Below are 25,574 nucleotides of genomic sequence, written 5' to 3'. Positions count from 1 at the left end.
AGCCCTGTGAAACTGATTTTTGAGTTCTGGCCTTCAGAACTGTAAGAAAGTAAATGTGCACTTCTGTAAGGCACGAACTGTATGGTAATTTGTTGCAGCAGCCATAGGAAATCAATACAATGTGCGACAATAACAAAAGGTCTAAAATTCATGTCTTGTAGACCTGAAGGAAAGGAAAAATTGGGCGAGGCTGAAAAATTGCTAAAAAATGGCTGAAAACTTCCCAAATTTGACAGAAGTCATAGACCTACAGATTTAAACACCTGAGTAAATCTGAATGCTAAAAAACCTTCCAAAGATATCCATGTCAAGACACATCATATTCACATTTATGAAAATTAAAGACAAAAAAGTTTTATAAACAGCAAGAGAGAAATGCTACTTTACCAAAGAAGAAAATCCATTAGAATGACAATGGATTTTCATCAGAATACACAGAGTCCAAAGGAAGTAACACAACATATTTCAATTGCTTTAAGAAAAGGCCTGTCAACCTAGAATCTTATGTCCAGTGAAAATCTTTCAGGAAGAAAGGAAAAATCAAGACATTCTCAGCTAGAGGAAAACAAAATATTTTGTCACCAGCAGATCTGACCTGCTCACAAAGGGTGGCTAGAGAAAGTTCTTAAAACAAAAAGGAAACAATAAAAGAAGAAAGGTTAGAACATCAAGAAAAAAGAACATGGTAAGCAAAAAATATGAATAAATGCAACAGACCTTCCTTCTTTGCTTGTTGAAGCAAAAATTATAACACTGTCTGATGTGGTTCCAAATGTATGTACAGGAAATATTTAAGACAATCATATTATAAGTGGAGGTTGTAAAGGGAGGTACGGTTTCTATACTTCATTCAAATTGATAAAATGACAACAGGAGTAGCCAGTGATAAATTATGTGTATATGATGTAATACTTAGAGTGATGATTTAAAAAACAAAACAAAACAAAAAAATACCTGGCCAGACGCGGTGGCTCACACCTGTAATCCCAGCACTTTGGGAGGCCGAGGTGGGCAGATCACGAGGTCAGGAGATCGAGACCATCCTGGCTAACACAGTGAAACCCCATCTCTACTAAAAATACAAAAAAAAAAGAAAGAAAAAAAAGAAAATTAGCCAGTGTGGTGGCGGGTGCCTGTAGTCCCGGCTACTCGGAAGGCTGAAGCAGGAGAATGATGTGAACCCAGGAGATGGAGCTTGCAGTGAGCCGAGATTGTACCACTGCACTCCAGCCTGGCCAGCCTGGGCAACACAGCGAGACTCTGTCTCAAAAAACAAACAAACTCTGTACAGTGATACACTTAAAAACATTATACATATAGAAGTGGAATTCTATAAATGCTCAAGTAAATAACAGGATGGTAGGAAAAAAAAAAAAAGTGAAATCCAAAATAGAGATAACAAACAAAAAATGGCAGATTTAAGCACTAAAGTATTGTATTATTATTTACAGTAAATGTAAATGGTTTAAATATACCAATTAAAAGACAGATATTAGCAGAGTGCACTAAAAATATGAGCCAACTAGGCCAGGCGCGGTGGCTCACGCCTATAATCCCAGCGCTTTGGGAGGCCGAGGTGGGCAGATCACGAGGTCGGGAGATCGAGACCATCCTGGCTAACATGGTGGAACCCCGTTCTCTACTAAAAATACAAAAAATTAGCCGGGTGTGGTGGTGGGCACCTGTAGTCCCAGCTACTCGGGAGGCTGAGGCTGGAGAATGGTGTGAACCTGGGAGGCAGAGCTTGCAGTGAGCCGAGATTGCACCACTGCACTCCAGCCTGGGCGACAGAGCGAGACTCCCTCTCAAAAAAAAAAAAAAAAATGAGCCAACTATATTTTATCTACAAGGAACTCAAATAAAATATAAAATATGGGCCAGTGGAAAGTACAAGGATGGAAAAAGAGATATGCAAACACCCATTAAAAGAAAAATGAGTGTCTATATTAATATCAGACAAAGTAGACTTCAGAGCAAATAAAACTACCAGATACAGAGAGGGGCATTATTTAATAATAAAGTCAATATAACAGAAGACATAACAATTCTAAATACGTATGCACCAAATAGCAGAGCTATAAAATATGTAAAGCCAAAGTGGCAGAAGTGAAGCGAGAAATAGACAAATTCACAATTATAACTGGAGACGGCATATACTTTTTCATTAATAGGAAAACTAGACAGAAAATCAGCAAAGACATATAAGAACTTGACAGCAACATCAACCAACATGACTTAATCAGCATTTATAGAACACTCTACCCCGAAACAGCCAAATATACATTCTTTTCTAGTGCCCTTGGAACATATACCAAGGCATAGCACATTTTGGGACATAAAATAAACCTCAACAAATTAAAAGAATTGAAATCATACAGCATGTGTTCTCTGAATACAACAGAATCGAACTAAAAGTCAATAATGGAAAGAAAGCAGGAAAAATCTTCAAACATTTAGAAATTGAACAGTATAATTCTAAATATCCAATGGGTCAAAGAGGAAATCTCAAGGAAATTTAAAAATACATTCAACTAAATAAAAATGAAAATACAATATACAAAAATGTATGGGATACAGTGACAGCAGAACTGAGAGGGAAATCTATAGCACTAAATGCATACATTAGAAAAGAGGAAAAATGTCAAACCAATAATCTTAGCTCCCTGTCAAGAATATAGAAAAAGATATTGTTATCTTTCTCCAAGAAAAGTAGGAGAAAATAACAATTATAAGAGCAGAAATCAATGAAATGGAAAACAGAAAAATAATAGAGAAAAATTAATGAAACAATGTGTTGTTTTAAAAGTGAATAAAATTGAAATCCTCTAGCAAAACTGACAGAAAAGAGAGATGACACAAATTAGTAACATCAGGAATGAAACATGGGATAGCACTAAAGACCATGCAGACATCCAAAGAATAATTTGAAATATTAGGAGTAATTCTACACAAATAAATTTGACAACTTAAATGAAATGGAACAATTCCTCAATCAACTTAAACTACAGTAACTCACACAATATGAAACAGATCATTACTGTGTCATCCCACAAATTCATATGTTGAAGTCCTAGCCCCCAGGAACTCAAAACGTGACTCTATTAAAGATAGGACTTTTAAAGAAAGTGATTAAGATCAAAAAGAGCTTAAATTAAAATGTAGCTGTTAGGGTGTGTTTAGGGCCTAATCCAATCTGACTGGTGTTCTTACAAAAAGAGGAAATTTGGACACACAGAGAGACACCAGGGATGCTTGAGCACTGAGGAAAAGACCACGTGAAAACATAGTGAGAACTCAGCCATTTGCAAGCCAAAGAGAGAGGCCTCAGAAGAAACCAAATATGCCAACTCCATGACCTTGGACTTGTAACCTCCAGAACTGTGAGGAAATAAATTTCTGTTGTTTAAGCCACCCAGTCTGTGGTATTTTATGTCAGCCCTAGCACACTAATATAGATATTAAAGAAATCGAGTCCCGTAACTAAAAACAAAAACGCCCTAAAGAAGAAATCTCCCAGCCCAGGTGATTTCACTGGAGGATTCTACCAAAGGTTTAAAGAAAAAAATAACATGAATCCTATGTAATCTCTTTCAGAAAATAGAAAAGGGAACACATCCCTATTCATTTTATAAAGCTAGTATTATCCTGATACTAATACCAAAAACAGTACCAAAAAAAGAAAACTACAAGTCAATATTCCTCATGAATACAGATGTAAAAATCTTTAACAAAATATTGGCAAATCAATTCAGTAATTCATACAAAGAATTAATCATACATACTGAATAAATGGAGTTTATTGCAAGGATGCAAGGCTGGTCCAATAGTTAAAAATTGATCAATGTACTCCATCATATAAAGAAGCTAAAGAAGAAAAATCATATGATCACATCATTTGGTGAAGAAAAGCATTTGACAAAAATCAATACCTATTTGTGATTTTTTTTAAAACTCAGGAAAAAATGGAAATCAAAGTGAAATTCTTCAATTCGATAAAGAACACTTACATAAAACTTACAGATAACATTATACTTAATGCAGAAAGACTGAATGCTTTCCACTGAAGATTAGCAAAAGGCAAAGATGCTTGCACTCTCTACTTTTATTCTATATAGTACCAGAAGTTCTAGCCAGTGCAATAGGACAAGAAAAGGAAACAAAAGGCATATAGATTAGAAATAAATAAAATTGTCTCTGTTTTCAGATTACATGATGGTGGTCTACATAGCTAATCTGTTAGTTAGCATGATTTAACATGTCACATTGAATACATATATAGAAACATCACATTGTACCTCATTAACATACTCAACTATGATTCGTCAAAAAAATATAGAACTGGCCGGGCGTGGTGGCTCATGCCTGTAATCCCAGCAGTTTGGGAGGCCGATACAGGTGGGTCACCTGAGGTCAGGAGTTCGTGACCAGCCTGGCCAACATGGTGAAACCCCCTCTCTACCAAAAATACAAAAATTAGCTGGGCGTGCGGGTGGGTGCCTGTAATTCCAGCTACTCAGGAGGCTGAGGCAGGAGAACTGCTTGAATCGGGGAGGCGGAGGTTGCAGTGGGCATAGATCGTGCTACTGCACTCCAGCCTGGGCGACAGAATGAGACTCAGTCTCAAAACAAACAAACAACAACAACTATACACACACACACACACACACACACACACATAGAATTAATAAGTGAGTTCAGGAGTTCCCAGGATACTAGATAAACATAAAAACCAGTTAAATTTCAATATATTTGCACTGAATACCTCAACACTGAAATTAAAAATATATTATTATTTTAAATTGCTTAAAAATTATTCATATGTAAGTCTAGTAATATATGTACCAGACTTAATCCCAAAACCTACAGATCACTGATAAAAGATACCAAAGACATTCTATATAAATGGAGAAACATGCCACATGTATGGATTAAATATCAATTATCCTTAAACTGCTAAGCAGTTTTAACATAATTCCTATCAAAATCCCATTAAGACTTTTTTGTTAATATAGACAAGATAATTCTAAAGATAATTCTAAAATTTATATGAAAAGGCAAAGGAATTAAAATAGCTAAAACAATTTTGAAAAAGAAAAACAAAGTGGGAGGAATCAATCTATTATGAGTTCAATAGTTATTTGCATGTAAAATTATGTAATATGTTTCCAAAGAATAAGTAACCCCAAAATAAATCCAAACAAATATTCCCAATGCAAACCACATATCTTACAAAGAACAATTATTGAGAATATATAAAGAATTCTCAAAACATAGCATAAAAAACTCCCAAACAATCCAAATAGAAAATGAAGAGACATTTCACTAAGGAAGATATTTAAATGACAAATAGGCACATGAAAAGATGTTCACCATCATTAGTCTTAAGGAAATGTAAATTGAAATCACAATGAAATATTGCTACACACCTATCAGAATGGCTAAAATACAGCACAGCAATAACACCAAATGCCAGCGAAGATACAGAGAAACTTATTTCTCATATATTGTTGATGGGGATGTAAAATGGCACATCCACTCTGGAAAAGTTTGGTAATTTCTTATAAAAGTAAACGTGCAACTTCTGGGAATTTATCCCGAAGAAATTAATACTTATTATACATTAATACAAAAATATTTACATGAACGTCTATAGTAGTTTTAGTTGTAGTAGCCAAAAAATTGGAAAAAAAAACCCAGATGTCTTTCAATAGGTGAATGGTTAAACAAGCTATAGCTCATGTATGCCACAAAATACTATTCAGCAATAAAATGCAGTAAGCTATTGGGACATGCAACAACCTAGATTAATCTCCAGAAAACTATGCTGAGTGGAAAAACCAATCCCAAAAATTCCCATTATGTATAATTCCACTTATATAACATTCTTGCAATGACAAAATTATAGAAATAGAGAACATATTAATGATTGCAAGGGATTAAGGGGTTGGAGGTGGGTGGTAGTTACAGCCAAGTTGGTGTTGCCATAGAAGAGCAATAGGAATTATCCTTCTGGTGCTGGAATTTGTTCATCACTGTATCAACGTCAACATCCTGGTTGTGATATTGTACTATCATTTTGCAAGAATTTACCACTGGGGAAACCTGGGTAAAGGGACCATGGGATCTCTGTATTACTCCTTACAACTGCATATGAACCTCAAATTATCCCAAAATAAAATGTTTAATTAAAAGTATTGATTGAATATATTCTAATTATGCAGATTATGTTTGGCAATGCAAAATAAATGTATAGTATGATTTATATGTTTGCATACTTTTTATAGCAATGTGTGATAGCAGAAATTATACTTTTGTCTATTTTGGGGTATGTGACAAGAAAAGATATGCACATAGCTGTTCTGATTTCTGTACCATGTTGATACTATCAAATCTGTTCAGAAAACCCAATTTGGTTGCTGTGGGCAGGTATTGGCACTGTTCTAGGCTTTCACTTGCTGTCAAATAGGCTACCACATGCATTCACTCAAAAATAAATCATTGCTTTTATTATTCCTTGACTAAATACAACTCTCACTGGAAAAGAGTGAGAGCATCAGTTATTGATAAGTCTACTTTTAAATTGAGGAATAAATCATTTTTAGGTGATTAAATTATTATTATTATTATATTATTTTCTGAGATGGAGTCTCGTTCTGTTGCCCAGGCTGGAGCACAGTGGCGTGATCTCGGCTCACTGCAAGCTCTGCCTCCCGGGTTCACACCATTCTCCTGCCTCAGCCTCCCGAGTAGTTGGGACTACGGGTCCCGCCTGTAGGTCTTGCCACCACCCCCAGCTAATCTTTTGTTTTCATATTTTTAGTTGAGACGGAGTTTCACCGTGTTAGCCAGGATGGTCTCGATCTCCTGACCTCGTGATCTGCCCGCTTCAGCCTCCCAAAGTGCTGGGATTACAGGCATGAGCCACCGTGCCCAGCCAATTTTTGAATTTTTAGTAGAAACGGGGTTTCACAATATTGGCCAGGCTGGTCTCGAACTCCTGACCTCAGGTGATCCACCCGCCTTGGCCTCCCAAAGTGCTGGGGTTACAGGCTTGAGCCACCGCGCCTAGCCTTAAAATTCTTACATTAATTAATGATCACAGAACCTTTAGCTGTTAAAGATATTTTCCTGATCATTTGAAATGCTAATATACTCTTGTACTTTTGATTTTAAAAATGTTAATAGTTTCAAATGGTGCTCAATTTACCATTTTTGAATTAAAAAATACATAATATAATGAAACATTTCTCCTAATCTATTAGTCATCTGTTTTTGTCTAGCACTCACATATCTTCATGTTTTGTATATTTTTCACCTATAAAATATGGGGCAAAAAGTATTCATATAAAGGAAGTTCTATTTTTTCCACTTTTTTTTTTTTTAAACAATGGAAACATCAGATTAGGGGGTGTTATGATTTTCAACAACAATGGAAATTTAATTCAGCAGTAATATTCTGAGCCAGGTATTATACATCAATATTTAATAGTGTGAAATACAGAATCAGAATCCTTTGTCTTAAAGACCATCTCAAACTATGTGACAGTGGTTAAGGTTACTCTCCCCGTTGTGCTTCATTTTTCCCTTCTATAAAATGGAGATAATGATATGCAAGCCTCACATGGCTTTTGTGAAGAGTACGTCATTTAATTTATATAGAGACCACAGAATGACGCTCAGTATACAGTACATGTTCAATAAATTTAGTCACTCCTATGTTTGCTTGAACTCATTAATATGAATTTCCCCAGCATCTTCAGCACTCAATATCATCTCCATCACTATGAAGCCTCTTCTCTTCTTTTGGGTAGTTGAGACAATCTCAGGGACTGTGTGATAAATCAATTAAAGTTCTATTTTGAGACATCCTGGCACTTTATCAAAAACAACAACAACAAAATAAACCTCCCAAACCACACAGAACTACTTCTTTCAGTTTGAAAGTAGTTGCCAAGGAAAAGAAAGAAAATGACTATATTACATTAAACCTAAATAACTCTTTGCAAATAGGCGAGTAACCACATAAAGGTAGCACATGTTCCATGTGCTTTAAAAAAAGTACTGATAGTTTTGTAAACCTCCCCATGTCCATGGATGGATAATGAGGTGAAATAGTATGTCTCCTGGTGAATACAGAAGTAACTAGAGTGACACACATCTCTGATTCAGAACATAATTCAGAAAATTAACATGCAAGCATTTAGGAAAAGATTACTGGAATTAGTACACACCTTCTCACGTGTCATTCCTGCACAAATATGTGGCTTTTCAGGCATCTTGTTCTGACCTCCATGTCTAGTCCAGAATCCTTTAATAGATATTCTCATAGAACTTCTTTCATTCAGGAAACTTACCTCAACTTACAAGTAATCATTTATTGGTATAATTATTTTATTAAAACTTGTCCCCCTGTACAGTCAGGGCTCACAGATCTTTCTGCTCACTATTGAGCCCCACTCCTGCACCCCACACCTGGAAAAAAGAGGCTCTGTAGAAGCAGAAGCAGTACAATTCTTTCAAACTAGAGGTGTGGGACTTGAAAGGAAAAGGTCATGTCAAAACTACCAAGTGAGATAAAAGTAGCAAGCTGTCTCTAAAATAAGTAACAGACGCTAGAAAACTGGAACACTGAGTTAAGAAAGGATATATGCATGTATCACAGGATTTATGTCTTGATAACCATCAACACTATATATAAATGGACTTGGAAAAATCAAATTCAATTTCAATATCAAAAACACTTGTGACTGATGGCATACAACCACTCTGACCACAGGACTGCACTGTAGCATCCCAAAATAAAGATGTAGCCATAATTCTGGTGTGTGTGTGTGTGTGTGTGTGTGTGTGTGTGTTGCAGGGAGGGGATGGTTAACTACTGAAGAGCCAAATATTTTTTCTCATATCCACAGATCATGTTTCCGTGCCGTTTAGTTGGATTCCACTCTCCTTTTACTTATAATGTTGAGTAAGTGTGAGTTTGAAATTATACATATTGAATTTAATTAAAGTGAAAGATGAGAATTAAAGGAAATCTATGAATGTCAAAATAATTTTGAAACTCGTTATGTGAAGAAGCAATTAAAATTTACTTGAAAAAAATAACAGATGAAGACTTAAGAGACATCTGCCCAATAAAATGAATATTGTGAAAGCTCTATGATAAGCTCAAATGAAGAGTAATTCTCTAAATATGTGAGAGTAATTCTCTAAGTAAGTTGGAGCTCACCCCATTGAGACCTTTCTTCACATCACGGTTCATTTAAAACAAGTGGAGATTTTAAAAGTATTTCAACTTAGAACTAATGAGAAAATTTGATTTCAGTCTTCACCGCTACACAATTCTGTATAAAGTACATACAATTGGCTAAATGACATGACAGACTCGAATGCCCTTAAAATACAGCTTGCTTTTAATCACTGATAGTTGAAAGAGAATTGCACAATTCTTCTTTTAAAACTGAGTGGGTTAAATATAACTAAACTTCCTCAAAAATCTGCAAGATGGTGTTCTGAAGAAAACGATGGTCATGATCTGAACAAAGAACAGACTAATAACCTATGAAATTTAAAATTAAGTGCAAACAAACATATAGCTTTAGCCATTTGCTTTATAATAATTTACTTTGCTGATACATCTTAACGGCTGAAAATCTCAACTTTGTGGTGAAATGCAACTTTAATCATTGTAGGACATGCAACTTTAATTACTGTAGGACACTTGGTTAATTGTGGTGAAAGGAAACTACTCAAACGTTATTTGCCATAATTTTAGTATTGAAAGTTAGAAGAAGAAAAAGTAGAAAAAGAGTTAATTGTTCTGAACATGCAGCACATACCTATTAAGGCTCATCTTCATAGAAAGATGTGGTCAGTATAGAAGACTTTAGGTATAATGAGTTGATTAGGGGCGCATGAAAAGCCCAACTAGACTCTTAACACTTAATAAATGTATGACCTTGGGTAAGTTATTTTATCTCTCTGTGCCCGGATTTTCTCACCTGCAAAAGTTGTTTAATAACATTACCTACCCCCTTGGTGGTCTAAGAATTAAGACAGTGAATAAATCTAAACCATATAGAACCGTGGAACATGTGGAACACTTTTTTCCTAAAGTTTCCACCTTTGGAATAAGCAAAAGAAAAAAAAAAAACTATTATTTTTTAAAGAAATCAGTAACTGTACACTTCAACAATACAAGTATCTCTGAGGTTCAAAAGGAAATACAAACACATTAAATGCCAAGTGATGACATATAACAGGAAAACATAAGCATCAACTCAAAAGACAATTTTTTTAGAATAAGAATACACGTAAAGCATGGTAGGCTTCACTGCAAGGCACATCCAATATTGGCGCCTCCCCTGCCCCCTCCCCCTGCGCCCCTCACGGCCAAGTTCTACAGTTATCTTTCCAAAGCCATACCCCAAGCCTACTAAACAGCAAAGTTTTACCTTCAAGTCCCAGGAGTGGTACCACTGAGTCCCAGCCTCGCCGTCGCCACCCCTCTTCTCTCTTTGGCTTTGGTCTTTTGACAGACACCTCTCTTCAACTCCCACTCCGGATACCAGAACGAACCTCCCGCCTGCCCTCTGTCCAGCAGAAAACTTCGAAGTGGGCAACAGGCTATAAAAGCCGAAGACACTCACCCCCGTGCCCACCCGCCCCCGCCGCCCCCCGTCCCCGGGGCCCGGATCCCGGAGCCCACTCCCACCCAGGCATCGGCCCGGGCACCGCAGTGCACTGCAACACGAAAGGACGCCGCTGGCTGCAAAGGAACCCATCGCGGATGTCCCAGTCAATACCCCTCAGACTGTTCCCCGACGTGAGTATCATCCCTAATGGAGGTAGACACTCCACCTCCCACCAGCTCAGCCCGAGAGGATGACCAAGAGGGCAGCGACCACAACGAAAACAACTCAACCCGCGACGCGAAGGAGCCGGCTGCCATAGCCACCCCCCGAGCGGCGCCGCGGCAGCAGCAGGGGCTGCGGCGCTGCGGAGGCCTTCGAGGGCTGTGGAGATTTACCTGCGCGGCCCCGCGCCCCCAGGCCGGACATCCTGCAGCAGCCGCTACCGCCGCCCCGCGGGCCTGAGGCGCCGCCCGCCGCCCGGGGAGGCGCCGCGCCGCAGTCCTGGCTGCGGCGCCCGGCACATGCTTCGCGCTAGCCGCGGCCGGCGCCGGCGCACAGGTGGGAACCCCACGAGTGGGCGTTGAGGCGAATCCCTGCCCCCGCCGGCGCTCTCCGCCCGCTTCCACTCTTGACTTTGCTCGGTGAGCGGCGCCTGCCCTTGCTCCAGCGCCGAGCCGCCTGTGTCCGCGCCCCGGCGCCGTGGGCGGCTGCGGTCCCTGCGCAGCCGGGGCTGCGCGTCATGTGCACCTCCCGCCCCGCGGCGGGCTCCTCTGCACCGGGCGGCCGGGGGCAGCGCGGCAGCCCGGCCTCGCGCCCACTCCTCGCCCGGCACACGGACCCCCTCCACCCCCGCGCCCTCCCCCACTCCGGAGCTGTCAAAGAAGAAAACGCCGTGCACACACCTTGGAATGGACGGGCGCTTCAGTCACTGACTCGCCAAACTCTTAGAAGGCGTCCATTGGTCTGCAGGGAGCTTTGAGCCTGGAGTAGGAGCCGCTTTCTTATTATTTAATAATGTTGGAAGTGCCGGGTCCGCTGCCAGAGTTGTGGGTCATGTGGGCACAGCAGAGGCTGGCTGCTGCCAGTACCAGGGTTTCCTGAGGATCCTGAAACTATGATCTCATCCTCCTCATCCGCCTCCCCCGCCCCTCTCTCCGCGGGCGCGCACGCACAGCACACACACACACACTCACACACACACTCATGCTGAATGCACTATCCTCCTTCCTGGACCGAAATATTCCTCTAGGGAAATAGTGGGCACGCTCGTCATTGAAAAAAAAAAATCCTTCAGATAGAGATTTTTCTCTTCCAAAGCTTGATTTATGTGCTTTGTTTATTTCCTACAGTTTTCCCTCACACGTGCAGGAGATTGGAACAGAGACTCAGATTTAAAATTAAAAATAATTATTCTCTTATGTTGACCCAGATTTTGGTCAGAACCCAAGAACTTAAACAGTACAATTTCAATTTAAAACAGAGGCAAAATATACAAGGCTTGAATATGGAATATTCTTAGATGTATGCAGTGGGTTTCTTTCCCAAGCTGCAAACATTCCCCAAACATTACCTCATTTATTTGCAGAGCATCTTTGCAGAGGAGGTGGATGAAAAGGCAAATAGTATTGTCACTTCAGAGACACAGAAGCATAAGTAAGATAACATGACCTATCCAAGTACACATAATAAGTCAGTATCTTACTATAAATATTAATTGCATAGCTACTCACAGGTTGCTTTTTCACTATGATCAATTCCCAGATACTTAGTTTACTGAAAATAATGAAAACATTGTTGATTATTTTTAAGTTACCAAGATTGAAAATTATTTTATCTTACTATATGTATGTTTTCATATAATTTTCTCTTGTATTATATTTCCAATTTCACGTTTTCATATAATTTTCTTTCTTTTTGGAGGAATGTGGCATGTATATGCGTACATTTATATCCAATTGCATTGTTTAAATCCTTAGATAGTAATTTCAAGCAATTTTAGCCAAAGTTTCTGAAGTAGTCACCAATTTCATAATTTGTATATGTCATTCAAACCCCTTTCACCTGGTGTATATGAAGAGCTATGCTACATTTTGAAGGATAGAAAGAAGTTTAATATAAGTATCTGTCTTTAGTTTACATCTAGTTGTTGAAACAAGATACATATACTGAATGACTGCAGATAAAAACCTTTATTATTTTGGTGGTGTGAGTTATCACAAAGAAAGTACAAAATACACTTATTTTCTTTTTACTTAATTTCTGTTCCATGTTCAAATCATCTCATTTGCCTATGTGCCCTATATTTCAACCTGTCATTAACCCTCCTACCTTCTAAATGGCCAAGGTAATTATGTCTAACCTTGCCCTTCTCTTACACTTGCACCATACTCACATAAACAGTAAATGGGGATTGTTTTATATCGTAAAATTTCCCAGAAGGAACACTCTTGGGTAGCTTCTGTTCAGTGTAGATAAGGAACTCCAGCAGCTAACTAGCCTTCTAATAACCCAAAAAGAAAACAAATAGTATGAAAGAGAGAATGGTCAGAGAAAAGGCAGAAGAGAAAGCAGTCAAGAGGGGGGAAAAGGAGGGGGAATTAAGTTACAAGATAAGAAAGAAGAGAAGGAAACAAAAGGAGAAGAAAAAGAGGATCAACTTTCGTGTGAAAGCTAAAATTTTCCAAATTTTGGTGCATGGAAAACAAATTCAGGAAATTGTAGACTTTCTTATTGAATTTTTTTTTTCTTAAACAAACTTACAGGAATTTGGTGGCAATGACACCAGGTGTTGGTTCTGCAGAGGATGTGCTGAAAGATCTCAAGTTTTTAAAAAGTATAGGATCCGCTAAAAGAAATATGTAGACCTATTAGTATAGTGTAATAATAAAAATGACAATGGGATCAAATAGCCATGGTATATACATTTTTAAGAAGAAATTAACACTGAAATTAAGGGAGATAGATGGGAAAGCAAAGGCACTGGTATAATAAAGTAGGCAATGAAGAGATAAGCTTGCAATATTTAAAGCAAAATAATAATAATATATTTTAAAGCACTTTCAGATTTTTCCAGATCTTTTCATACATTTTTATGGAGTCTAATAATAATCAGAAGTAGTCCCCTTTATGGACTTCATTTTTAAAGAGTGATAATTGTCCCTAATTTTTTGTAATACATGTTGAATGGAGAAGTACTGAAAATTTTCACTCATTGTTTTGAAACTATTATATTTTCTGATCAGTCAACTCTAAATGTTACTTAGTATATCGTCTTCCAATACTTCTCCTAAACAATAAGTCTAGATGGATTTCTGGGCGTAGATTGTAACAGTGATTTATAATCCAGGATTTTACACATGCTTTTGGAGTTAAACTAGAAGCTTTAGTATGTAGCAGACTCTAATGGCTTTGCAGCATTCCTGGGAGATTTCTGCAAAAGAGGTGGAGGGCTAAATTGAACAGCAATATATCAAGAGCACTTTCCTTTTGATCAGCATACTCATAGCAGGATTTGTTTTAATTAGAGATATATTTAGGTTTGATGATTATTACATGTGTTTCAGAAGTGCATTACAACTTCAGTGGCTCAACAATTACTAGCAGTTTGTGTCAGAATTCCTTCATTTGGGGAAAAATATTTTTAATGTGGTTATGCACAAACATTTATGGTTTGTACTAATTTAAGCTATCATTATCAACGAAAATACATTCCTGATGTTTATTGTTTTGCTCTTACAATTTCTTGCTTTTTAAAATTATAATTGATATGAGAATGGCCATGGGTAAAATCAGAATGTTCACTATATTATGTTAATAGTAAAACTCTATGTGTGTACCTATGGTTTAATATGTAATGATATATAGAGTATACATGTGCTTTGGGTCAAATGGGGATGGTTACTATTATCTATAAACTGATAATAGTTTGGGGGCATGAGGAATCAACAATTTTGGAGTATTTAAATGATTCAAAAGAGTTGAAAAAATAAAGACACTGCTATTTTATCAATTAGAAGCTCTTACCCCTTGGATGTAGACTGTTTCAGGGAAGAATGGGGTCTTGAAAAACACAAAATATACATAAATTTTGCTTCCCCAACCGACTGGTTAGCTTTCAAGAATGAGAAGTATGTTAGCAGTCCCACACGGGTCAAGAAAATAGATCAACTGAGCTGTGGCTTGGGGAATTCATGGTTAGTTTTTTTTCTTATGAGCACTACCAAATTTTGAGGCTAAGGTGGGCCCTAGGCAGAATTATGAAGTAGATGAATTTTGTCTCCCTCCATTTTTCCCCCAATGTCTCCTTCTTCCTGCAGAAGCCCTGACTGCCTTTGGGCTCCCAGGGATAGTCAGCAACCCCTTGCTGTTCTCTCGCTTTTCCGAATACCCGCATTGTGGAACTCATCAGCAGTGTAAAACAGATATCATGTTCTGACCTCCCCTGAAATGTGTAAATGGTGTCCTAAGTATTCATGAAACCTGAGGGGATGTGAGTATGTGTTCGTATTAAAAAACACCAAGGGTGTCTGTCTATTCAGTCTCCTTCTGCATCACTTCAAGATGTATATTTATATAAGTTTAATATGTATTCGCCTATGAAACTCAGCATTAAGACATGGCCCTGTCAGCTGTTAGGGGGTAATTGCTAAGTCTAAGAGAGCAGAGGTAGTCTTCCTTTCATCCCACCTATGCTCTGTCTCCTTAGCTAGACTGAAGCCCCCTGCATATGAGCAGGGCCTCCGAGCTCAGCAGTCCCTGGCAGTGCCTATTATGGTGCTCTGTTGTGATGTCTCCTTTGTCGATCTTCCTGTCTGGCTGACAACCTCAGAAGAAATGTTGTTTCCATTCTCCACGGTCTTCTCAAACTGAAGGAGAGAACCTAGCTTCAGAACTGGTGTAAGCGGTCAAGTGTATTTTGTTTCTTAGTGTTAGAATGAACAAATCTGTTGACATTCTAAATGGCTGTAAGTCCATCTTATAATGGCAATTCATTAAATACATATTATGGTGATTCACATCTCTCAATGGCATCATACCAGCATGCCCTTTACTCCTGGGAGAATTTATTTTCTCAGTGGACCATAAACAAAATACAAATGTTTTAGATGAAACTTTAATGCACTGTCACGGTGAAGCCACAGCAGGAAAAAGCCACCTGGAGAATAGCTTTTGAGAAGGTGCTTATAATCTACTCACTTTACTGCTAAAACTGTTTTTAACTCTACTTTAAATTGCTTTTTGGCTGAATGTTTGTGTGTGTGTGTGTGTGTGTGTGTGTGTGTGTGTGTGTGTCTGCCCAAGAATACAGAATATCTTGATACATGTAACCATGGATTGTACTGAATAAATCAGAAATATCAATGGCAAATACTGGCAAATAAATCTGTTCAATATAGATGACTTATCCAAATAATTAAAGACCAGAAAACCCCTACTACTTATTGCACATTAATTATCTGAATAGCTGTCTACTTATTTCAGGAAAATGTCAAAATTTTCTTTGATGTTTTCTGAGGAAAACCTAATGTTTTTAAAAAATACCAAAGAAACTGTTACAAAGTGAAAAGCTTAGTCAAAACAATTTTATTTATGAAAAATCAGCTTGACTGATTTAATTTTTTCCTGCTGAAATGATTCTTTACATATCAGGTAGATACAGCCCAAATCTCTTGTAGACCATCAGGAACTATGTTAACAAGCACACATTTTAATTTGAAAGTTAATTCCTACAGCAAATACCATATAATTTATTTGATGTTGAGAAGCCTTATGTGTTATGAAAAACTAAATGAAAAATAAAGGTGGGAGGATGGAGCTAAACTAACCAATTTGTCATCTTTAAAATTGTGTAGTAAATATGTGGGGAGATCCATAATTAAAACTTATTGTTGGGAAATAGAATATTTTAGCCTTTAGGGGATACATTTTGAGATAGTTCAAAGTGTATTTATATGTGTAATGATTTTTCTAATAATATGCAAATTTTCTTTGTTAATCAAGATGCTTGTATTTTATATGTGCCACAAATATCACACAAGATTATCTTGATCTTTCCTCCTTTTTGTCCCTGACCTGCATCACCAGATCAGCTTGAACATTCCACCTTGTTTCAGTGCTTTCTCATTTACATATTGCTTTAACTTCCCCCTTTTTTATGTCAATCAGGTAGTCTGAAAGAAACAGGGATAGCAGGGATTTTACGTGTTTTATCATAACCAAAAACCAAAAGCTTTACTTTGTACCCAGTTCTTAGTCTGCGGTCAGCATTGTCTTTGCTGCTCACTAGACATATCTGAACATTTCCTGATATTGAAATTGTTGCTATTTTCATTTGCACATATCTCAAGAAGCATTTTAAGATTCTCAAGGACAGTGCTTATAATGAAAAACATTCTATTACTTTTTTCTTCCCTGGAGAATCAAGCATGTTTATATCATGTAGAAGGTGCTTGGAAAATGTTTATAAGATTAGGATGATAGAAATATTTTTAAAAATTACTTCTGGCATTACACAGCATATGGAAATAATTTTTTGAGCTTGTGAATTCCTTTGACAGATCATGTTTTTATGTTTTATATGAACAAGATGAACTGGATACCTTGTTTGGTTTGCTTTTGCCATTGGGGTACCTTTTGGTTTGTATGTTTAAAACACATCAAAAAAATTTTGGATGGCAGAATTATGTATATGGAAAGGTTTTCATTTAAATTGTGTGATCAATACCACAGCCATCTACTTCATACTGTAATGACAGTAATTTAATGAAGGAAAAGAATTGTAACTTCCCTCATTTATATCTGTGTCTTAAACGATTACGGTAAAAGACTGTGAGCATTTAAAAAATATTTTATATAGCCAGTCATGGTGTTGCATGCCTGTAGTATTGGCTGCCTGGGAAGCCGAGGCCAGGGATCACTTGAACTCAGGAGTTCAAAGTAACAGTGAGCTATGATCGCACCACTGCACTCCAGTCTGGGTGACAGAGCAAGACCCTATGCTAGGATATATATAAAAGAAATAGTGGATAGTTTACGATCTTTTGTTTTTTATTTCAAAGAAAACAAAAACAATTTACTTATTTTATAGTAGAAGTGGAGTGAATACTTTAAGGATTATGGTACATAAAGTATTCCATAATAAATATTCTCTCTCATTTTCTTACCATCATTCAAAGTGCATCCTTCAGCCTGGTGTTATTCATTTTCTTTGAGCTCGTATCAAAGACTTACTCATGGAAACACTATCTTAAAACCTATTCATATAATGTGCCATATTGTTGTCTAACCATTTCATGTGTATTAGACATCAAGATTGTAAACTTCTAATCCAATATATCAACTGTACATTTCACAGCATCTTGCAGTTATTCTACAAATACTTGCTGATAGCTTTGTTGATTAACTGAAAATAGACTGCTATTTTGACATGACACTGCCCCGAAATTGGAAAGAGTAATTTCTTCTCTATTTATTATTAATCTCTATGAGTTTCCAAATATTTAAATATATTCCTAGTACAGCATTAACGTTGTTTATAATAATGTCATAAAATTGATAACAAGTTTTGTATCTCTATTTATACATAAGTGAATAAATAAAAATTAAACCAAAATCAATTAGTTGTTTATTTGTACGTGTGTTCTTTTAAGTTCCTACCTTAACCAGACAGGATTACTGTAGTTACCATTCATTCTGGGTAATGTAATTTTATTTCTTATATTAAGAAACTTCTAAAAATGCATCTGGAGTTAATTAAATGCGAAGGATTTTCTCTCTTTGCCATTTTTTCTTTGTTCTTACAAAATTTTGATAATTTAAAATTTTAAGCTGATTTACTTTTTCAATTATTTGTCACTCATACTACAAAATGGTTTATATTTGTTCAAAGAAAATGAACAAATATTTCAAAAACCAAAAATATTTATTGAATGCCCAATATATAATAAGCACATTTGTTTAACAATAGGTCATATCAAAGAGTTGCTATCTACAATATCTAGTCTTCAGGAAATTCAAATTTACCACCTGAGTTTTTGTTTCTAAAATAAAAATCCAAATTATAGTATTTCTCACATCCTGGATAGAAAAAAAAATACGCTAGGACCTGCTCCACTGCTACCTCCACCCCATCTGACATGAACACCTTTCCAGTCACTTTCCTGTTAGTCGGGATGATCCTTACTGGGCAGTGATGAAGGATTTGGCTCATTCCCTTCACTTTTATTTTTACTGCCCCCCTGGGGCACCTTTAACCTATGAAACTTTCCTGATACAAAACAAGCAAAACCAGCAATCCTCAGTCTAACCAGAACAGGATAATCCAGTAGGTGCACTATGCATGGGCTTTTAACATTAGCGACAGGGGCACTAAAATACTTAAAAGATTCTTTTTAAACTTCAAAGTCATTTATGAAAAGTAAATGAAAACTTCTCTGGAATTAGCACACTGATTTTATGGTCACTACATTTTTTTTAAGCTTTCTTTTTTCTTTTTTTTTTTTTTGAGATGGAGTTTCATGCTTGTCGCCCAGGATGGAGTGCAACGGCGCAATATCGGTTCACTGCAACCTCCTCCTCTGGGGTTCAAGCTATTCTCCTGCCTCAGCCTCCCGAGTAGCTGGGATTACAGGCGCCTGCCACCATGCCTGGCTAATTTTTGTACTTTTAGTAGGGACGGAGTTTCACCATGTTGACCAGGCTGGTCTCGAACTCCTGACCTCAGGTGATCCACCCACCTCAGCCTCCCAAAGTGCTAGGATTACAGGCAGGAGTCACCAAGCCTGGCCTTTTCTTTTTAGCTTTCCGTTACTGAGAATTAAAACATATATAACAGTACCCATTATTGAGGTGCAGCAATTACTAATGCATGGCCGAACTTTCCACATACCCATTCATCCCTCTATCCATATTATTTTGAAGCATATTCTAGACAGAAGATAAATCCATCCATATTATAGTATATCATTATTACAATTTTAATTTAAAATTACATTATGTGCCTAAGTAAGTCAGAATACTGTATTATCTGTGCATAGAGGTTCTAAAAATCTTAACTTGGCTTCGACTGCAGCATACGTACATCCTTAAAGCCAGCGTGATACTTTACAAAGTGGACATTACACAAACACAATTACACGTGCTTAGAAATACAGTAAATAACTTAGATTGCTCATTCCTGGAAGCTCCTATCCATTCTCTAAAGGCTGTTTCTTTTTATCTTAGTGTTTACTTCTGAATTTTTCTCAAAGTTGAGGTTTTATTATTCTTCTATGCTTTTATCCCTGATCCAGGTTAAATTTTTCCCCTAAGACCTGGCCAGTTTTTTGTTTTTCTTTTTTTTTTTGTCCTTTTATAGTCTCTCTCTCGCTCGCTCGCTCTCTGTTTCTCTCTCTCTCTTTCTCCTGTTTCCCTCCCACTTTCCTCACTTTCTGCTTCCCTTTCCCTTCCTCCCTAGCTCTTTCTGATCTTCAGTGCACAGTTTGACTTTTTGAGAAATGTAAGCAATACCGATCAATATGCAGACACTGATATCACCAAGAAAATTCCCCGTGCCCTTTCCTGGTAAATCCTTGCTTACCTCCTCCACCCAGAGGTAATGACTGTTCGATATCTGCCATTATAGATTTGACTGGACTGTTCTAGAATTTTGTGTAAAAGAAATTATACAATATTGTATGCTTTTGCGTCTGTCTTAGCACAGCATTATGTCTGTGAGATTCATCAATGTCATTGTGTGTATCAATAGTTGGTTTCTTTTATTTTTCTTTGCTCAATTTTAATCCGTTGTGTAAATATATCACAATTGGATCAAACATTCCCATGTTGATAGACATTTGAGTTGTTTACAGGATTTGACACTTATGAGTAAAACTGCTACAAATATTTTTGTGTGAGTATTTTTGAGAGTTTCTATTTTTATCTCGGGTAAATACATGATCAGTTTTATCTTTTTGGATCTATATTTTTACCTTTCTTTGGTAAATACTTGGTAAGTCTTATAGAGGTTATTAATTTCATTTACCTATTCAAAAACTCAGCTTTTGGTTTTTCTTGACTGTCTTTTTTGTTTATCTGTTTTCTTTTTTTTATTGGTTTCACTCTTTATGCCTACCTTCTGCTTACTTGAGGTTTAATTTACTCTCCTTTTACTTGTTTCTTATGATGGAAATTTAGATAATTGATTTGAGTGCTTTCCTCTTTTCTAATATTAGAGTTTAATGTGATAATTTTCTCTCTAAGCACTGATTTAGCTGCGTCCCTCATATTTTGATTTGCTGTTTCTCACTTATATTCAGTTTATTTTTTCCTGATTTTTCCAGTGACCTTTTTTTGATCAATTTTATTTAGAAATGTGATTTAAATTTCTGTATATTGGGTGGTTGTTTCCAGACATTATTCGCCTATTGATTTCCCTTTCCGTTGTGGACAGAGAACCTACTCTGAATGATTTCAATCCTGTTTAATTTATTGAGGACTATTTTATGGGCCAGAATATGATCTATTCTAATGAATAATCTGTGTTCACTTGAAAAGAAAATATTTTCTTTTGTTATTGAATGAAGTGTATAAATTACATTTAGGGAAAGTTGGTGGTAATATTTTTAGAGTCTTCTGTAATACATCCTGAATTTTCTATCTATTTATTCTATCAATTATTGAAAAAGGGGTGTTGGAACTTTTAACCTGTAATGGCTATGATAGTTATCTATTGCTACCTAGCAGATTACCACAAAACGTAGTGACATAAAGCACCTATTTATTATTTCGGAATTTCTGCAGGTCAAGATTCTGGATGTGCTTAGCTGGGTTCTCTGGCTCTGGATCTCTCACAAGTCTTCAGTCTTCTCAAGGCTTGATGGGAAGGACTCGCTTCCTGGTTCATACATGTGCTTCTTGGCAGGACTCAGTTTCTCTTGGGTTGTTGGGCCGAGGCCTCAGGTTTTAAGAGCTGTTGCCCAGTTGGTTCTTTTCACATGAGCATCTCACAATCTGGCAATGGTTTCAAAAACGTGAGGAACTGAAAGAAGAAGTGAGAGTTCCAGGGAGATAGGGAGTTCTAGCAAGACCTTGTATCCTAATCGCAAATGTCACATCCTATCACTTTTACGATATTCCATTGATTAGAAGCAAGTCATGAGGTTCAGCACAAACACAAGTGCATGAACACTAGGAGATGGAATCATTGGGAGCCATGTCAGAAGCTGCCTATTACAATAGTGGATTTGTGGCAGTCTCTTCTTATTTCTATCGGTTTTTACTTAATGCATTTTGAAGCTTTTTATTAGGTGCATAAACATGTAGGATTCTTACAATCTCTTATAGAATGGACTCCCTTTTCACTATCAAATGGCCTTAATCTTTTCTGTGTTCTCTCCTGATTTTCTCTCTCTCTCTCTCTCTCTCTCTCTCTCTCTCTCTCTCTCAGTGTGTCTTATTTGTCTTGAACAGTCTTGCTTGAGGTTAATCCATTTTGTTGATACTGTCAAAGAAACAACTTTTGGCATATATTTGGGTCTTGCTTTTTAATGTCTTCTGAAAATCACTATACTTTAAATGGGATGTTAAGTTAATTAACAGTTAATGTAATTCTTAATATGGTTGGATTTAGGTTTCCTATATTGTTATTTAATTTCAACTTGTCTCCTTTGTCCTCCTTTTCTGTCTTTGTTGTGAGTCATAGGATATTTTTAGAATCTTAAATATATTGGCTTTTAGCATAGCTCTTTGAATTATTGTTTAATGGTTGCTATAGGAATTACAACATACATTCTTACCTTTTTACAATCTATTTAGAGTTTCTATTGTACCACTTTGTGTAAAGTATATAAATCTTTCAAACATATAGGTCAATGTATCCCCCCACCTTAACCTTGATGACAAAACTTTTGTATATATTTTTTCTATTTATGGTATAGGCCCCATGCTTTAGTCCAATTTTTGTTGTTATAACGGAATACCTGAGGCTGGGTAATTTATAAAGAAAAGTGGTTTCTTTAGCTCATGATTCTGCAGGCTGGGAAGTTCAAGGACATGGCACTGGCTTCTACTTAGCTTCTGGTGAGGGCTTTTACACTGTGTCAAAATATGGTGGAAGGTCATAGAAAAACAGACTCCTATAAAGAGGGACCAAACATTAGTAGGAACCTCCCTTTATACAAATCCATTCTCAGGGGAACTAATTCATTCCTGTGAGAATTAATCCAGTCTCTCAAGAGTGAGAACATACTTGCTACCCGGAGAACAGCACCAAGCCATTCATGAAGAATCCACCCCATGACCCAAACACCTCCCACTAGGCACCACCTCCCAACACTGCCATATTGGGGACCAAATTTCAACATGAGTTTTGGCATGGACAAAACACATGCAAACAATAGCATCCCAGAATGTTGTAATTTTTTTTTAAACAGTAATATGCATTTTAAAAAAATTTAGATGGATCAATAGTGTTTTATATTTACCCAGATGTTTGCTATTTCTGAATTCAGAGTCCAGAGTGCTCACCATTACACCATGGAACCCCGCAATGATGTTTGCTATTTCTAATGCTCTTATCTCTTTTTAAATATCTGAGCTTTTGTCTAGTATCATTTCCTTTTATCCTGATGAAATTCTATAACCTACAATTTGGTAAATATATGTTTTACCAAATTTCGGATATAGTCAACCACTATGTATTAGAATATTATTTCTGCCCCATTTTCTTACTCTTGTCATAATAAACTTTAATTACAATATATTAAACCATTTGGTATTGTTCCATAGGAACCTGAGGCCCTGTTAATTTTTTCAATCTATTCTCAGATTATTATTATTATTATTTTCCTGAGACAGGGTTTTGCTCTGTTGCAGAGGCTGAAGTACAGTGACATGATCACAGCTCAATGCAGCCTTGACCTCCTGGGCTTAAGTGCTTCTCCCACCTCAGCTTCCAGAGTATCTGGGAATACAGTCATGCACCACTATGCCCAGTTAATTTTTGTAGTTTTTTTTTTTTGTAGAAATGGGATTTCACCATTTTTCACAGGCTGATCGACTCAAGCCATCTACCCCTCTTGGCCTCCCAAAGCATTGGGATTATAGGTTTGAGCCACCATGCCAGATGCAGACTGCATTCTTTATAGTTATCTATCTTCAAGTTTACTGTCTCATTTGATTGTCATCTCCATTCTGCTTTTGAGCCTGTGCTGTGATTTTTTATTTCATATATTTTATTTTTAAATACTAGTATTTAATTTTAGTTATTTTTGGTATTTTTTACTTCTTTTTTGAGATTTCCATTTTTTACTCTGAGAATATTTTCTTTTATGTCATTGAGCATTTTTTTTTTTTTTTTTTTTTTTTTTGAGATGGAGTGTCACTCTGTCGCCAAGGCTGTAGTGCAGTGGTGCGATCTCGGCTCACTGCAACCTCAACCTCCGCCTCCCAGGCTCAAGCGATTCTCCTGCCTCAGCCTCCTGATGTCATTGAGCATAATTACAATAGCTTTTTCAGAATTTTTGTCTGCTCATGCCAATGCCTTGATTGTCTTGGAGTTGGTTTCTACGTTTTTTTTTCTTGAGGATGGGTCACATTTTTTTTGTTTTTGTTTTTTTGAGTAATTTGGGATTTTACCTGAACACTGTGTATATAATTTTGGAAATAACCTATTTTAAATTCTTCCAAAGAGTGTTGATTTTTTCATTTGATTGTATTAGCAGGTAATAAACTTGGTTGCAGTCAAACTGCAAACAATCTGTTTTGCAGCAGCTCAAGTCTCAGTATAGTTATTTCATTCTTAATTAGCTTCTGTGGTCTGCCTCATGGGTGTGTGGTTTAGGGTTCCGCAGAGCTTGTAAAGAAAACTTGGGGTTTCTTTTCTCTGTCTCTCCTTTCTGGGATTATTCCTTTACTTTTCACAAGCTGTGGTATCTTTGAACTCTATCCTTTGTTTCTTTGAGTCAGAAAATCTGCAGATTTTCTATAGGAATTGTATCCACTCTGCATGGTGCCTTCTGCAGCATTCTTTTAGGTTAAGAGCTATAAAAAAGGTAAAATACTCTGTGTTATTCCATTTTAAAGTGTTGACCACCCCTGATATCCATTTGCTTTTGTTCACTCTATGGTGCTTTCAGATGATTGTTTTGTTATAAAGGCAGTCCTTGCTACGCACAGTCCTTGCTATGCACAGTACTGCATCAATGGAAACCTGTGAATTTTGTAACTGCATCTTCTCTTTGCACATTAGCTGATACTATAGAACTATATAAAGCAATGACATAGTTCTGATATGCACGACTTTTAACATGGTTTTAGGTAACATGCGAACTGCCTATATTTTTGTCCAGAGTCTATAGTTGTCTTCAGAAGGATTATTCTTGCTGGATCTTTCTTGTCCACATCAGAAGAGGAACTCTTTCTCCTGATAATTTTTTATAATGGTCTCATGCTTTTTTACTTCATAGCACTTTTCACAAATTTGTAACTATTTATAGTTCTAACTATGTCTGTGTACTTATTTTCAGACTATTTTGTTAAAATTTTGTGACAAATAGGAAGCAATCAATAGATATGCATGGAATGAAAGGGTGAAACATTGCATGACTAAATGATGTCTTCCATTATGGTAAAACAGGTAGCAAAATGGTTTTAATTACAGTCCCAAAAGATACTTCCAGGGACTGCAATCAGGTAAACAGTATCATCACAGGGGTCCACATAAGATCTCTATGGTTGTTTGAGAGCTAAAATAGACATTATATTTGGAAATTATAATAACAAGACCACTTCAGTCCTACTTTTAGATATTTCTCAATAATGCCTAACTGGGGAGATGGGAAAGGCTTGACATGTTACTATTCAATAATAAAGCAAAGTTTTAAACACAGATTTTTGTGTCATCAAATGATTAAGAATCAGTGTTTGTATAGTTTTAACAGATCACAATAATGCCATATTTAT

The 25,574-nt window shown here is 36.8% G+C and overlaps 1 protein-coding gene across 11 annotated transcripts in view; it reads right to left on the bottom strand.

Annotated features, from left to right (window-relative positions):
• Positions 1-11,773, bottom strand: part of DTNA (dystrobrevin alpha) — a 414,394-nt gene extending 402,621 nt beyond the window's left edge. For 5 of the 11 annotated variants that reach the window (XM_054671758.2, XM_054671764.2, XM_063795599.1 and 2 more), the window contains exon 1: positions 11,537-11,745. The gene's annotated coding sequence lies outside the window, so the exon portion shown is untranslated. Of the gene's footprint in view, positions 1-11,029; positions 11,118-11,536 lie in introns of those variants that run through there. The other 6 variants (XM_054671766.2, XM_054671768.2, XM_054671771.2 and 3 more) reach the window with 5 other exon arrangements.
• Positions 11,774-25,574: the final 13,801 nt, after the last annotated feature.

Source organism: Pan troglodytes, chromosome 17 (genome assembly GCF_028858775.2).
Source record: "Pan troglodytes isolate AG18354 chromosome 17, NHGRI_mPanTro3-v2.0_pri, whole genome shotgun sequence".
Lineage (NCBI taxonomy): Eukaryota > Metazoa > Chordata > Mammalia > Primates > Hominidae > Pan > Pan troglodytes.
Note: the sequence above shows the minus strand (reverse complement) of the source record. Positions and strands in the feature narration are given on the sequence as shown.